Below are 15,210 nucleotides of genomic sequence, written 5' to 3'. Positions count from 1 at the left end.
GCCAGCAACAAAAGTGAGTACACTGCTGAGTAAAAATGGGATCCATTACCTTTGAGCATTTTAACAGAAAACATACAATCTCTCATATTTGGGAAATTCAGATGTTGAAAATTTGTCGTTTGTTTACCCTGCCTACAAAGTTGCTACGACACCAAATACGGCTTCTTATGAATAAGAAATGGTGATGGACTGAATTTCACAGCATTCCAAAGATACCTACTGTATTCTGATTCGATTCCACACCCTTCCTTCCTGCTGATGAAGCGGGGAACCCAGCCAACTACAAAAAGAAGTTGTCCACATGCAGGAACAATAATGGATGAAATCTCTTGTAGGAGCATAAACAAGGGTTATCAACGAAGCTGCTGTTATGAGCCGATGCTATCAACAAAGTGCCTCGCTCTAAATGTAGTCAAAGTGGATTGTTTGGGGTCAAAACACTACGGTTTTTCAAATAATCAGATGTGAGAGTTATTTTTTTTGCCAATATCACATAGTGGCAGGTAGAGAAATCTAATACTTTTAGATGATATAAAGTGTGTTTACCTGTGATTTCACCTCTTGCCATTCGTACAACAGATTAAATTTAGATATGCTAGTGTCACAATGTGATGTTATCTCAATACTTTTTGTGACTTTTTTGTTTTTGGAACTTCATTTTACCTTGAAGTGGGTTTTATTCATTTATTTATTTTCAAAGCAGTGATTGGTGATTTCTTACCATGTTTTCATAAATCACAAATATGTGTAGTCAATATAAAATGGCTATCTTTTCTTGTTGCTATGTTCATTTCGTATTCAGAAATGCAGAGAGGATGCAAGTATTTAATCCCTTGCATATTTTGTACAGTATTCCTCTAAAACCCAAAGACAATGAAATGAAGGGACAATAGGTATACTGATGAATGCAAGACGGTTTGCCACCCTGAAAGAAGCCCGCGAAAAAAGACGTAGCATTGTTGCCCACATCTCGACATACAGAGGCACAATCAGAGCGACAGGCGCAGAGAAATGGATTCATACGAGCATAATGGACAGTCTCAATAGCAGCTGGCCGTCTAATAGCCTGTCATAACTTATGGGAATGATCTCCAAAAGGCGTGTAGACAGATCGTGGAATGAAAAGGCCACATCTTATGATCCGGTCATGGGAGGGTACGTGGGAGCGATGAGCAACTAGTTTGCAAACCGAAATCTACTTTAAAATCTTAATCCTTGTTTTAAACCCTAACCTGAGTTTGAATCCCAAACCCTTGTTTTAAACCCCACTTTGGAACCCCCAATCTCGATACCATTGTCTTTTTTTTCCAATCCTTTTTTTCCTTTATATTTATTTTTTTGCAAACTAGGTGTACAACATCACACCCTCTCATAGAGTATAGAATAACTTTCATTCATTCATCTTCCAAACTCCCCATCCTTGAAAGGGTTGCAAGGGTTGCTGGAGCCTAACCCGACTGTCTTCGGGCGAAAGGCAGACTACACCCCAGACTGGTCGCCAGTCAGTCGTAGGTCACACCGAGAGACAGACAACCACTCACACTGCCACCGAGTGGGAATCGAACCCAGACTGCCCGGACCAAAGTTAGGCGGAAGAACCACTACACCAACAGGTGGCATAGAATGACTTCTTAATTGGAATCAATACAAGATAACAAATTGTTTACCATCAAATCAATTACTAACTCATTGCCTGCCATGGGTAAATTTTAACTGGGACAGCTGGCATTGAATAATCACCAACTAGCAAACAACTTGCGACTTGATGATGACAGAAAGCTTTTTTTGTAGACGCTAGCATTTCTTGAAACATCTTAGTGCACATCTGCAAAATATCACATATAGGAAAGCCATTATAATTCTTAGAAAGCTTTGATGAATTAAGATAATCGGTTGTCTAAGGAAAAGTAAATACCCCAACTGTTACTCTGCATTAAAGTCTGATTTGTGCAACATATCAGACTAATTATCCTTATGAAATCAAACCTCCTTAAAGGCCTAGAACAAGTTCTTCTAGTTCTAATTCTGAGTGTGGAGATCTCCTCAGATAGTGGATGGCCAGCTCTTATCTCCAGAGATATGAAGACTCGGTCCAGCACAAAATCACCCCCCCCCCCCCTCCAAACTTTTACGTAGTAGTCATTTCTTGGCATCGTACGTTTACCTACACAGTTGGTTTGGGTATTTAAAAAATGAAGCTTGTCAAAGGGGCCCTTGCAGTCGTCCCACATATTTTCATCCTTTTTTCTGTTTGTGTGCCTCGTAGATAAGTCTCTAACTTACTTTTCCTTGTTCCCGGGCCTATGCTGACAGTACACCACAAGTGTGAGGATTACAAAAGCTTCTACTGCCGTGTTGACTTACTTGGGCCGCAGCCTCGAGGCCATAATTACAATACAGTGCGGCATTGATTGGAAACACACACGCACACACCTGTGTTTCCGACTGCGGGAAAGAAGGCCAACCTCCTCAGGCAGGGGCTATATTTTATATGCGCTTATAGCCCCCACTACTTCCTTTTCCCATGTGTCCCTCTTAAGGCTCTAATTTCACAAAACCCCTCACCCCAAAAGCACAGGAGAACCCCTTAAATTCCCCTCAAAGGCCCACCCCACGCACTCTTTACCTCCACTTACAGTTGAAGGACCAGATGGGCTTCGCTTTTGGGGATAAGAGTGGTGAGGGAAATTAGATGATATTAGAAGGAAAGGTGCCATGTAGTGTACCAGTATATATACTGAATTTATGATATACGGCCTATAGCTATTTGGCTATTATATGTCCTTGAAATCCATCTTACAGTACATATACATACACGTGTATAATACCAAGCGTGTGCGGTCGATTGGTCGCCGGTCTTTTGGTCGCGGTCTTTTGGTCGCGGTCTTTTGGACGCCCCGACCGCGACAACGGGCGACCAAAAGACCGGTGACCAAAAGACCGACGACCAAAAGACCGGCGACAAAACAAGGTAAAACAACACGGTCTACGCATCGATAAAAGCCAACAATGGCCCTGAGCAGTTTCACTGAGCCGATGTGTGAGTGTATAAGAGTTTGTATGTACATGCGTTGTCCCTTTAAGAAGCTACGTCCGTCAGGGTCTTAACGAGTTCTCCAACAAAAAACAATAAAAGTCCGGGAAATTTGGAGCTTTTCTTTAGCCTAATAATTACTAGGGCATTAAGTATGACTAAATAGTAATTCGCAGTTTGTATTTAGGGAATTTGAGCAACGATTTAAATGGTAATTATCACTTACCTTCCGGGCGACCAAAAGACCGGCGACCAAAAGATCGGCGACCAAAAGACCGGCGACCAATCGACCGAGTACCAAGATATTCATTCAGCTACCATTGTGAAATATTTTTCTAAATAAATTACTGCAAGTGGCCTTTATGTCCGATATGCAATTACTGTAAGAGCCCAAAAAAGACCCATTGTCACATGTTATTTTCTTGGACTGTACTAGTGGCACAGAAAAAAATCAGATTACTAATTTTGCCTCCCAAACACAAGGACCTTAAACCGGATTATGAAAGACCAATAAATACTCGAATGGTTTACAAATTATTTTGATCTTTGATAGTTATCATCCTAAATTCATTTCCAGCGGGGGAGGGCGTGGCCAGAAAAGGCAGTAAATTAATGTTTGAATGACTGTACACAGTATAACCACGCAATGAGTTGAAAATCTTGTATTTATGCATCACACCTGTTCATTGAGGTAGGACAACTACAACTTACTCTTGAGGCAAAATTGGGTATGACTGTACTTGGGAAACTAAAGCCGCTACTGCTATGAATAACATTGTGTAATAGTACTAATTAACATTTAGTTGTGGTGCTAAGGGCATCATATAGTACAAAAACATCCGATCATTTTCATTGTCTTTGCAGTTTTAGAGACTTACTATCTTTTACAATAAATTGTATTTTCTTTAATGTTAGCAGTGGCCAACCCATTTCTAGACTTGAAAGACAATTAAGAATGCTTTTCAAACAGTGCATTACGCACTTAATAAATCTTCTGTGTTGACAAGAGTTTGGAATTTTTTAACAGTGTATCCAAGGTTGTGTCATCAAGTGTGTGTGTGAGACCTTAAAGATTCCACTGACATGCCATTACTGCACGATAATACCGGTACATTACATTCCAAGTGCCTGAAGGAATTTCAGGGCATGCTATTTAAGTGCAATGGAAAGAAGCACACTTCTTTTATTAGTCCTGCGGGGGAATTCAGTTTCAACCTCATTGTTTAGTTTTATTTGTTTCTAAGCTTGGCATAAAGAGACATAAGTGCAGAAATGTCCTACTGAGGGGTACAGTCCAAAAAGCTCAAGCACACCTCAATAATGCAAGGAGAAACTCTTGACATTTCTCCAACTATGTCCGCATTTTTGTCTGCACCTTACTCTTGCTTGTGTCTTTTCTTTCCATTCATGACTTTATGAGGAGGAGAAGGCAGAGAAAAGGAGTCTTTGATACCACCCATTTGAATGAAACGATGAGATGTCGTGCCCGGGGGCCCCGCATGTGCGTAATCCCACCTGGTACGCCTGTTGAATATGTATTGTTCTTTGTAGTGCAGCACTAAGTGCTAATGCAGGATGTAAAATGAGAACCCAACTGGGTTAGGGTTGCTGGTTGGGGGTTTGCGTGTGTGCTCATGTGTGTGTAAGGGCATTCAAGCACAGGTGTAAAGGCAACTGCAGCAACAGAAAGTGTTTTCTCTCAAGCACACATGCACAAACACGCACTAACAGCCCCGCAGAAACAGAAATTGATCATCTTTTAGCCTTCACTTTCGCCGTTGCTAGACAGAGGCAATCACATTCATTCGTTTATTCATTTTCTGATCCCAGCCAAGTACGAGCACCAGTTGGGAGACACCCTGAGTTGGTGTCCAGCGAATCGCAGGGCATATCAAGATGGACAGACAAGCATTCACGCTCAAACTCATACCTTGGGGCAATTTAAATTGTTCAACCAGCCTACCCTGCATGTTTTGGGGATTTGGTAGGAAAGCAGAGTACCCAGAGAAAACCCACGCAAGCCCGAGTGGGGCGATCACAATATTTTTAAAATATGTGAGTGAGTATACTTCCAAAATGCACCTATGAGTTTTTGGCTTGGTAGATGATCTCTAGTCATTATATTCATTTCTATTGTTCGATTCGATTATCACAATAAACTGGCAATACCAGCATAGGCAATAGTGCAACACGCCTATGTCGTTCAAGACCCATGGCAGTGGCCAAAAACAAAGTCTAATCTAAAAATCTAATGAATTTGGGCACGAATCAGAGCTTTCTCACGAGCTAAATGCAGCCTTATAGACTTTAAAGGCATTTTCTAACATGCAAACAATCTTTTTAACCCAACACATTCCTTTTTACTCCCATTTTTCAAGTGATAAAACAATTTCCATCCACAGAAATAACAATTTCTCACAAATATCCCTTACAAATCTATCTCAATCTGTCATACTGAGCACTTCTCCTTAACTGAGATAATCCACCCCATCTCAAAGGTGTGCCATACATGTCAAGATCTTGATGAGACAGCATGATTACCTCACAGGTGTTCTTTAGACATAGAACATGTGGAAAAAATGCGGTTTTGTTTATTTACAAGGGCGAAAAACACATAAGGTGAACTTCTTGGTTAAAAAACGACCATCTAACTTGTCTTTGCATAGAGGAAAAGTCATAAAGCAGAGCAATATAATGATGCTTTCTGTCATTTTAACCACGATCTGTGGGTTTAAGGCATGTCAAGGGTTTATTTTTATTTTTATGATGGCACCCGTTAAAACCTGAAATTAGTCATTATATTTTTATTACAGCCAATGAGGAAAATGGATTGAAAAAAATAAACACATCCAAGTTTGATCCTTTCAAGAGACCCTGCAAATCATTGGGTTCAATTATTGGAGACTGTCCTGAACTTGCCTATGAGATAATAAAAAATGTATGAAATACAGCGTGTTTAATAGTGAGTCAAAATGGGAGGTTAAGTGCTCCTGCTGTGTCTATTGATGTAATAAACGAGTGAGTCATAAGAGAAAGCGTGCTGGTTTGGTTTTGGAGAAACAGCTTCCCTCTGTTTTTATGCTTAAACTTTTTTCCTTCTATTTTTGTACATTTTTAAAAAAAGAAATAAATCTCAAGGCAATTGTTACTGTCTCACATATTTACCCATATCCACAAAGGAGTTGTCATTCTTCCCCTTCCAAACTGCAAGGAGAGTTTCTTGTAAGCATTGCTCTCATACATTTGACAAATATTCACCAACCACAAAAGGCAAAAGATGTCTGTTTTGACTTAAGAGTGGTTAACCCAGTGCCTCTGTTAGCCTTTGGACAGAATACACTTTGGCAGAATACACTTATGAGTCACTCAACATTTCCTTGCATTTTTTTCTTAAATGCTTTAATTGTCCCATTAGTATTATCTCAAGTGGTTCCCATCCACTTTACTGCGATTTATTTTTTTTCATAATAAAACACAAAAATGCAATGAATGTTTTATACAGTCATAAGTTACGATCACCCGCTAGCACATTTGTTACATGTTAAATATTTGGATATAAAAACAGCCGAGAAAATTTCAATAACCGTTCGTTAGTTAAGAGAATTACTTTGTTAGTTAAGAAAATTACTATAAATTTAACAGTACTATTGCCGTCATTGTGAATGTGACCCAATAATAATAATACACTTTGGCTATTGATTCAGATTTAGGGATTGTAATCCTGTGGCGAAACTTCCTCTGTGAAAATAGCATGTTTTTCTTTTAGGCTTTGTCAAACATTCGGAAAACAATGTTATCTTCGAAGACACTGAATCAGGGCAGGAAAACTTAGCTTGACTTTAATGGAGCTTGAAAATCACATTTGACGTTTGAAATGGCCAGATGAGGCAGGTCATTCATAGGTGAATTAAAAGCAAGCAATTATTCAATCGAGAAAAGCCAATTAATCATTAACTCCTGAGACATTCTAATTTTCAAATGGTATCATTTATAATCAATTTAATCATCAAAAATGAAAAATGATCATTAAAAATCCAGTTCGTGGAAAATGGCTTATTTCAAATAACAAATTATAATGATGATTTCATGAAATACATTGCATTTGAGAATGAATAGCACAATCCGCTAGCGTTATTGTATGGCGCATTTGTCAACATTCTTGAGAGGCTTGATTTGGGCCTTGAATCACTGTTGGTCGCAATTCAAAGGCGCCCTCGTGGTGTCTTCATCCAAAATCAAGTCCAGTCACTTCACTCCCCCGCTTATCACAACATTATCTCAGCATTCCAATGCCCTGAACTGGAACATGCTCATATGACGCCTCCGCGATGTGTGTGTGTGTGTGTTTGTGTGTGTGTGTGCGCGTGTGTGTGTGTGTGTGTCTTTTGAGATGCGGGTCAAAGAGGAGTGGCAGATGTTCCCATTTGCTCAGCCAAGTAGAATGAGCCTCTCCTCAAGGCGCATCCGTGCTCTCCTCCTTTCGTATCAAGTGACCGCCCCGCCAAAGGTATTTGTGGATGTTTAAGGGTGCGCGGGGACAGGAGCCAAAGGAAGTGACGCTCTGATAAAGTAAACACTGAGGAGGGAAGGGAAGTGTGGTGGGGGTGCTTCTGAACTGCTAAGAGCCCCCTTTCGACAACCACCTGTTGATTTAGTTCCACGTGACCCCACCGGGATGACCTGGGATCTGATATGACCAAAGGCAGGAAATTGAAAGATGTGTTTTGATAAGTACAAGTGTGTGACCGTGAGCCTTATCTTTGAGGGGATGAAAAACTCTTACATGGTACAGGATTATCTTGTGCACGGCAAATTGCACTCGTACACGGTACAGAAAAATGTATGTATTTTGCAATGTGGTGTGGGAGAACCTTTCAGTAGTAGTACTCTAAATGTGAGTGTTTCTTTCTCCGCCTTATAAGAGCATTTTAATACAGTCTGAGAATGATTGAGGTGAGTGTGAAAGAGAGTTTCAATAGTGTTTTTTTTCCAACACCATTCTTTTCATTTGTGCTTGCAAGGGAGTTCTCATCAATCAAATTTTATTTAAGTTTCTGAGAACATTTTGGTTGTACGTTTGACAGCATTTCAAGGGCCAATTGCTGAGAAACAGGGAGGCCAGGCAGGATGGTGTTAACGCAAAACACTTAATTTAAGAGACCAAAAAACAAAGTGCAAAAGAAGGCCTGGGATCTGAAAATAAGGAAAACCTTAAAGTAGAAAATCAAACAAATTAGGGCAGGACTTGGACGCACAACTAACACTGATGAGCATAACATGACAAGCAAAGGGAAGTTAAATAGACAGACATGGGTTAACGAGACATAGGGAACAGGTGGGCGACATACGAGGCAGCGGATAGGCTGAGACACATGGGGGATGTGACAACAGGTGAAAGCAACGGACAATCACAACGACAAGTTAGACAGAGGGCAAAAGCCAAGAATAAATCCGCACAAAATAATCTTCAAAGAAAATTGTTATGAAACGAGAACAATTAGTGCTGACTCGCTGCTTTTGCAACTCATTCCAATGATGACTTGTCAGAGGCCTGCCGTTGCTTGTTGAACTTCTTCATCAAAAGGTGACATTTCTCTGAGGGTGTATGCCTGAGAAGTGGAAATAAGATGTAAGGATACTGCAAATGTTTCAGAAGCAATTTTCTTGTTCTCCGTTTAATGCAAGCCCACACTTGTTCCTTGAGGAGTTTTGTCATTGGCATTGAAGCAGTTGTACTTTTTGCATGCTCTGACTCATTTTGACACGTGAGCATGATATCAGATATCACAGAATATTATTCATCAAAAGGTGTTTATGACAATGAGGCAGTGGCGGTCCGTGCATTTTCTCGTAGCGCCTTCAACGGGTAAAATCCACTTCCTTGCAGCATTTAATGATTAAATACAAATACTGGAGCTTTTCAGACATTACAACTGGGCCGGGGGGTGATTTTCCCGGGAAAAGACAGCGATGAACGTCAATGGCGTATCGGCAAACATTGCCCGAAAACGGGGTAAAATCCAGCCGAAAACAGCATTTATTGATTAAATACAAATACTGGAGCTTTTTAGACATCAGAACCGGACCCAGAGTATCATTTCCCCGGGAAAAAGACAGCGATGAACGTTGATAGTCCAGATACGTCCGTACGCGAAATGGCAAAAATTGCACTAAAATGGGGTAAAATCCACTTCCTAGCAGCATTTATTGATTGAATACAAATACCGGAACTTTTGAGACATTACAACCAGGCCAGGGGGGTGATTTCCCCGGGAAAAGACAGCGATGGACGTCAATGGCGAAACGGCAAAAATTGCACTAATGGGGTAAAATCCACTTCCTAACAGCGTTTAGTGATTAAATACAAACACTGGAGCTTAAATACAAACACTGGAGCTTTTCAGATATCAGAACTTGGCCCACAATTGAAATATTATTTAGGAATATAGCCATATTTTACTCACCAAAAATCCTTTTTAACTGTACACAATATCCATCCTCCTTTCTTTCTTCCTTCTTTTATATCGCCATCGAAGCTAATGCTGAAAGTCGAGCCTGTTCTGTCGTATTTCTGGCATAGTCCGTCTTGAAACTGGCTTTAAATCAACACAACAATATATTCGCTTGTGCAGCTTGCTCCAAATACAGCTTGGTAGCTCTCTCATAGTTAGCGAACTGAAAGTGGTGGACACACCCTTTTCCCGGCTGTAACAGGCTTGCTAGCTTTGGAGTTGACCACCCTTTCTTAATGATGTCCATTTTTTTCTGGAAAAGTCCATCTGGAAAATAGCTTTGTGAGCAAATCTGCAACCAAATCCATTTGTTTTCCTCCGTCGGCCATTGTGGGTGGAGTTTGCTAGCTCTGGCTGGCTCACTCTGGCTTTGGCCCACCTACTCTATAGCTAGCCAATCATAGTTGGTGAAAGCGATGACGTATCCCTACGCCAGCGAGAAGGCAATGACGTATCCCTACGCCAGCGAGAAGGCAATGACGTATCCCTATGCCTGCGAAAAAGCATTTTGGTGTTGCCAACTCGAAATCTGATTGGTTAAAGCAATAGTCTTGTTTAATGCAGCAGAGCCCGGAGAACTGATTGTGAAGGCCTTGAGGCAGATTTCTGATCCTGGCAACAAATAATGGCTGAAATCTGATTGGTTAAAGCAATAGTCTTGTTTAATGCAGCAGAGCCCGGAGAACTGATTGTGAAGGCCTTGAGGCAGATTTCTGATCCTGGCAACAAATAATGGCTGAAATGTGATTGGTTTAAATACTTCAATATGAAAACACATCTGGATGCAGTGCAACCAGGGGGAAAAGCAATGAAAGGAAGCTAACAGACCATTTGGAATTGTTTAATAAGTATTGATGGACAAAATATAATATATGATTCAGATATTTCTTAGGCCAGCAGAGAAGGCCTTGAAGGCCCTGACGGCCCGCCACTGCAATGAGGGAAAGATGACGAACCTTGACAGAGTCAAAGTTGAGCTTTAAAGAATCCAGGTTTTCAAAGTGCTTGTGGTTTTGCATATACTTTCCCAAGTGAGGTCTGAGACTGATTGAGACATCAATCAATGCAAAAACTTTTGACAGTTTAACTTGACTTTCAGTTTCAAGGGAGACATTACAGGAAGGTAACGGTCAGTCAGCAGGCAGCATCTGGTTGTCATTAGCAGTTGCCCACCTTTACCTAGCGCTGTACGTTGACCCACACATCACAACTAATCAAATCTCAAAACTGCACTGCAATGGATGCATTTCAATCACCTGAATCTCATGACTTTTTGGTGTAGTCCATCCCATACTAACTTGCTATGTTGGTGAACATAATATATCAACATTTGAAATTAGTCTCCCCAAAGTGAATGATCAGTTTTAGGGTCAAGTTGTCACCATGACAATGCCTTCATTTAGTTCATTGTTTCATGTCATGTTTAGGCTCAGGTTGGGGTAACCTTTTATGTCAGATAAGGGAAATCTTTATTTATTTTTTGTCTGTTTGTTTCAGATATACCATTATACCGAAGATGTCCAGTCAAATAACAAACAATTAAAAGAAGGCGTGGTTCTGGAAGGTTAGTGTGACACTCTCTCAATCCACGCTTCCGACCTTTACAGCAATTATGAGTCTTGTAAAAAAAGTTCGATGAGGCCAGTACAGTTGAAGATTTGCCACACTCTCGGATCGTGGATTACGGCAACCATGACTGTGCTGAATTTCTGCTTTATTCAATCCCTCAAATTATAGCAACGTTCATCAGCAGAGCTCAAATCAACATAGCATTTTATGTTGCAGCAAATAAAGTATCAACAAAACTACAAGCAAGAGAAATTATATGCATATAGTTACTTATGACAGGCCTTGTATAAGCGATATAGACATTGTCACTGGATTCTTGTGAGCCAAGTGGACTATGGAAGTGGGAAAGCATTGGTAAGTCATCCGAATGAGTATTTCTTATGATTTAGAAATGTTATGTAATTTATGGCATGTGTCATGATCCATATAAAATTATCTAACATACACACATGTATAGAAGTGAGCACATACTGTGACTATTTGAATGTAAAAATCCTGGGAGACATGTAATTGTGTGTCTAAATCATGGTTTTGGGGGTATGTAAGCTGTCAAAGTCACATGACAATGAAATGACAAGAGGAGGCCGTTAGAAGTTCAAGAAATATGAATCATGGGTTGTAGAAAATATGAGCGTGGACATTTACTGCATCAACATTGGCTGTGCAGTGGTTGTGTTTCCAGCGTCTCGTTATTTGTCCAACATATCAAGTGTAGGCGTGAGCTAAACTCAAAAGTGCAGATGAATGCTTATCAATCCTGATTGTCCTTGCCCATCATTGTTTGTTAGTATTTCCTTGATTCCACTTTTGGATTTTCCAACCTCCCCTAAAATTCCAACCTATCATTTCCTGTGTGGGAGCGCTGAGCAGGCAGAGCACACGACATAATGGCTCTTTGTACACCACCACCGCCTCCCAGTGTGTAAGGCACATACACTGAGACTCTTTTCAAACATATATCAACCAGCCCAAGGCACCATTTTCAGTCCCTCTCCGTCATTCATGTTGGATTGTGGAAGCAAGGAAGTGGCCAAATTAAAAATAGATGGACGGCAAAAAAAGATGTAAACACACAGGCTCGTCTCTTATTTTCCCTTGAAAAGCGAATATGTATGCAGAAAAAAAGCTTTATGGAACCACATCATGGCCCCGAGCTTCCTCTACAAGCCTGCCACAATAACAACATGAAATTCGTATAGCATAATAAAAAGAAAGATTTGAGCAGCAAGATGATGGCTGACTGATGTTACACATGATAGCCTCCACCTGGAAGTTGCATTAGGGAATTCAGGTTGTGCTCTAGTCAAATAAAACATCACTATTGTCAGCTGTAATAACACCATTAAACTGCAAGACATTAAACTTACAAAGTATTGCCCATCTTGGCGAGGCATTTGTAAATGTTCTACTTTGTCCATTTAGTATCTACATGACCTTTGAGTGTATGACTACTCTGTCATAGCTGTCATATTCAGTGCTTGCCCCTGCTTGTCTTAACATGCTTTATATTACCAGTGTGGCGGATAAAGCTTTCCTAAGCAAACGCTGTAAAATACACATGCATGTACAAAAGTCATGTAACATGCCTAAAGTCACATCCTCTGTGTAATTTGATGTATACTATCATGCCTCTGTGTGGGATTAGAAAAATAAATGTAGGATATGCTGTAGTTTACACAATCTATTGCATCACAATTCGGAAAAATTCAGTTTGGTTAAATTACAGAGATAAATATTTCAGTATTTATTTGTTTTAAATTATACACAAATAAATAGTACCCTTTGTAAATACATCCTTGGCATTTTTGTTCAACATTTATGATACTTAACAGAATAAATAGAGTACTATATCTAATAACAATAATGAAAAAATATGTATATATAATTATGTGCATATATATATATATATATTTATTTATTTTTTATTTATATATATATATATATATATATATATATATATATATATATATTTATTTTTTATTTATATATATATATATATATATATATATAGTAATGGATCTTGTGAGCACTCAGCAAAAGGTTTTGAGGTATCACTGTATATGGTTTGGGGCATATTGAGACTGACTCTGTACTAACCTACAATAAAATGACAATAATGCTTACAAGACCATAAACATCTGAAAAAAAAGGAAAATTGTGACATTTTAATGCAAAACATATTGGTATCCATTAAGCTTTGCTATGTTTGTAAGATCGATTAGCAACAATGTTTCTTGGAGCTGCTTTTGACTTTCTACCAGTTTGACTAGTAAACATCGATTAACCATGGGATTCTTGCATTCGAGCAGCAAGTCAGTGCAATTCAGAGAGTAAAAAGCATAGCATCAAACCACCATAATGTCTCCAAGCCACATTTGAATGATCAGCTATAACGATTCCATTCAAACCACAAATGAAGCCTGGGCATTCAGGCTCACAACTTGGGAAACAAGAAAAAACAAATAGTCGGAGTTTTGCTCCCAAGCGTGGAAACTGGAGGGGATGGGGGTTATCCCTCCGATGAACTGTGGTTGACCATAAAACCTCTGTAGCTATTGTTGTTCTCTCAACAGCTTCTTCAACTGTGTATTAATGTGTACATTTATATGATGTGCATTTACATGCTATCTTTCATTCAGCTCATAGGAGGAAAAAATGTATTTAAAGGGCCATATTGAGATGATGACTGTTTTTGTGATTCAATTACCATAAGGTGTTCAGGGTAGCATGTGTTTGAATAAATTGATGAATTATAGTAAGTATATTTGGTGGATTTGCCAAAATATATTCAGGCTACCATGTTTATATAAAAAAAAATCAATTACATTCCATACTTGTAGAGTAAGTATTGTGCAACATATTTTTCCTGTGAACCTTTCCCAGTCAAAATGAATTGGACATCTAGCACCGTCAATGTGTTCAATGAGTTCCCTATGAAAGGTTAAAAGCACTCAGCTTGAATAAGTCAGTTGCGTATTTACTCCTATATATGGAGCAGCATGGAATGTTAAGATCCCAACAGTGGGAGTACACAAACAAGAAAACAAGCACTTGGCAGTATCTGGGAACAAACAACATATTTTTCAATTCCTTCTAAAAGATCTTTTTCAAAAGTAAAATACTCTGGACTTTTTGGGGTCAAAATAAAAATATAACGAGTCTTTCTTGACCTGCACCCACCCTTCCACTCCATCTTTTTCCAGTCTGCTCTGTTTCTTCTCAGCCAGCTAAAAGGCCATCAATTAACATTCCCAGTGGTGGATTGTGAGGGCACTAAATCACATAAACAGTCGCAACCCTCTCTTCTTGCTGAAGACGCCACGCAACGGTAGAGAATACAGAATGAAAGCCTTGAGTAGTCATCTGTCAATGTGTAGGAACCTAGATGTTCCCGTAATTTATTTGTGTTTGCCAGAGGAACATGGAAATCTGTCAATAAAAGTTTGAGCTTTAAAAAAAATAATATCAGTATTAGTTCATCTGAAACGTATTCCAGTAGCTGTTATTAAGTTCCACGTTAACAAATTGAAATCTCAACTCACCTCATTTTCTGAACCACTTTATCCTCATTAGGGTTATGGGGGGTGCTGGAGCCTATCCCAGCTGACTCCGGGCCAGAGGCGGGGGACACCCTAAATCGGTGGGCAGCCGATTGCAGGGCACAAGGAGTCTGACAACCATGCACACTAACACCCATACCTAGGGGCAATTTAGAGTGTCCAATCAGCCTACCACGTATGTTTTTGGAATGTGGAAGGAAACCGGAGTACCCTGAGGAAACCCCGGAGGCCCGGGGAGAACATGCAAACTCCACACAGGTGGACGTGACTTGGATTTGAACCCAGAACCTCAGAGCTGTGAGGTCGATGCGCTAACCACTTGCTCCATCGGGCCGCCTAACAAATTCAAATTGAACTATGAAATGACTTTGACTTTGATCATGACCAATTTGTGTCAACAGCCCCGAATCCTAACCAGACCTAGGCGCTAGCAAGCCCTCTACTGGCTAACTCGGATCCTACAAACAACAAATAAGTCCACAATGAATTAATTAATCAGCACGGTGACAAAAAAAATTAACATTGGTTTTGGGGT

Source organism: Stigmatopora argus, chromosome 1 (genome assembly GCF_051989625.1).
Source record: "Stigmatopora argus isolate UIUO_Sarg chromosome 1, RoL_Sarg_1.0, whole genome shotgun sequence".
Classification (NCBI taxonomy): Eukaryota; Metazoa; Chordata; class Actinopteri; order Syngnathiformes; family Syngnathidae; genus Stigmatopora; species Stigmatopora argus.
The sequence above is the reverse complement of the archived record's forward strand: the minus strand, read 5'-3'. Positions refer to the sequence as shown.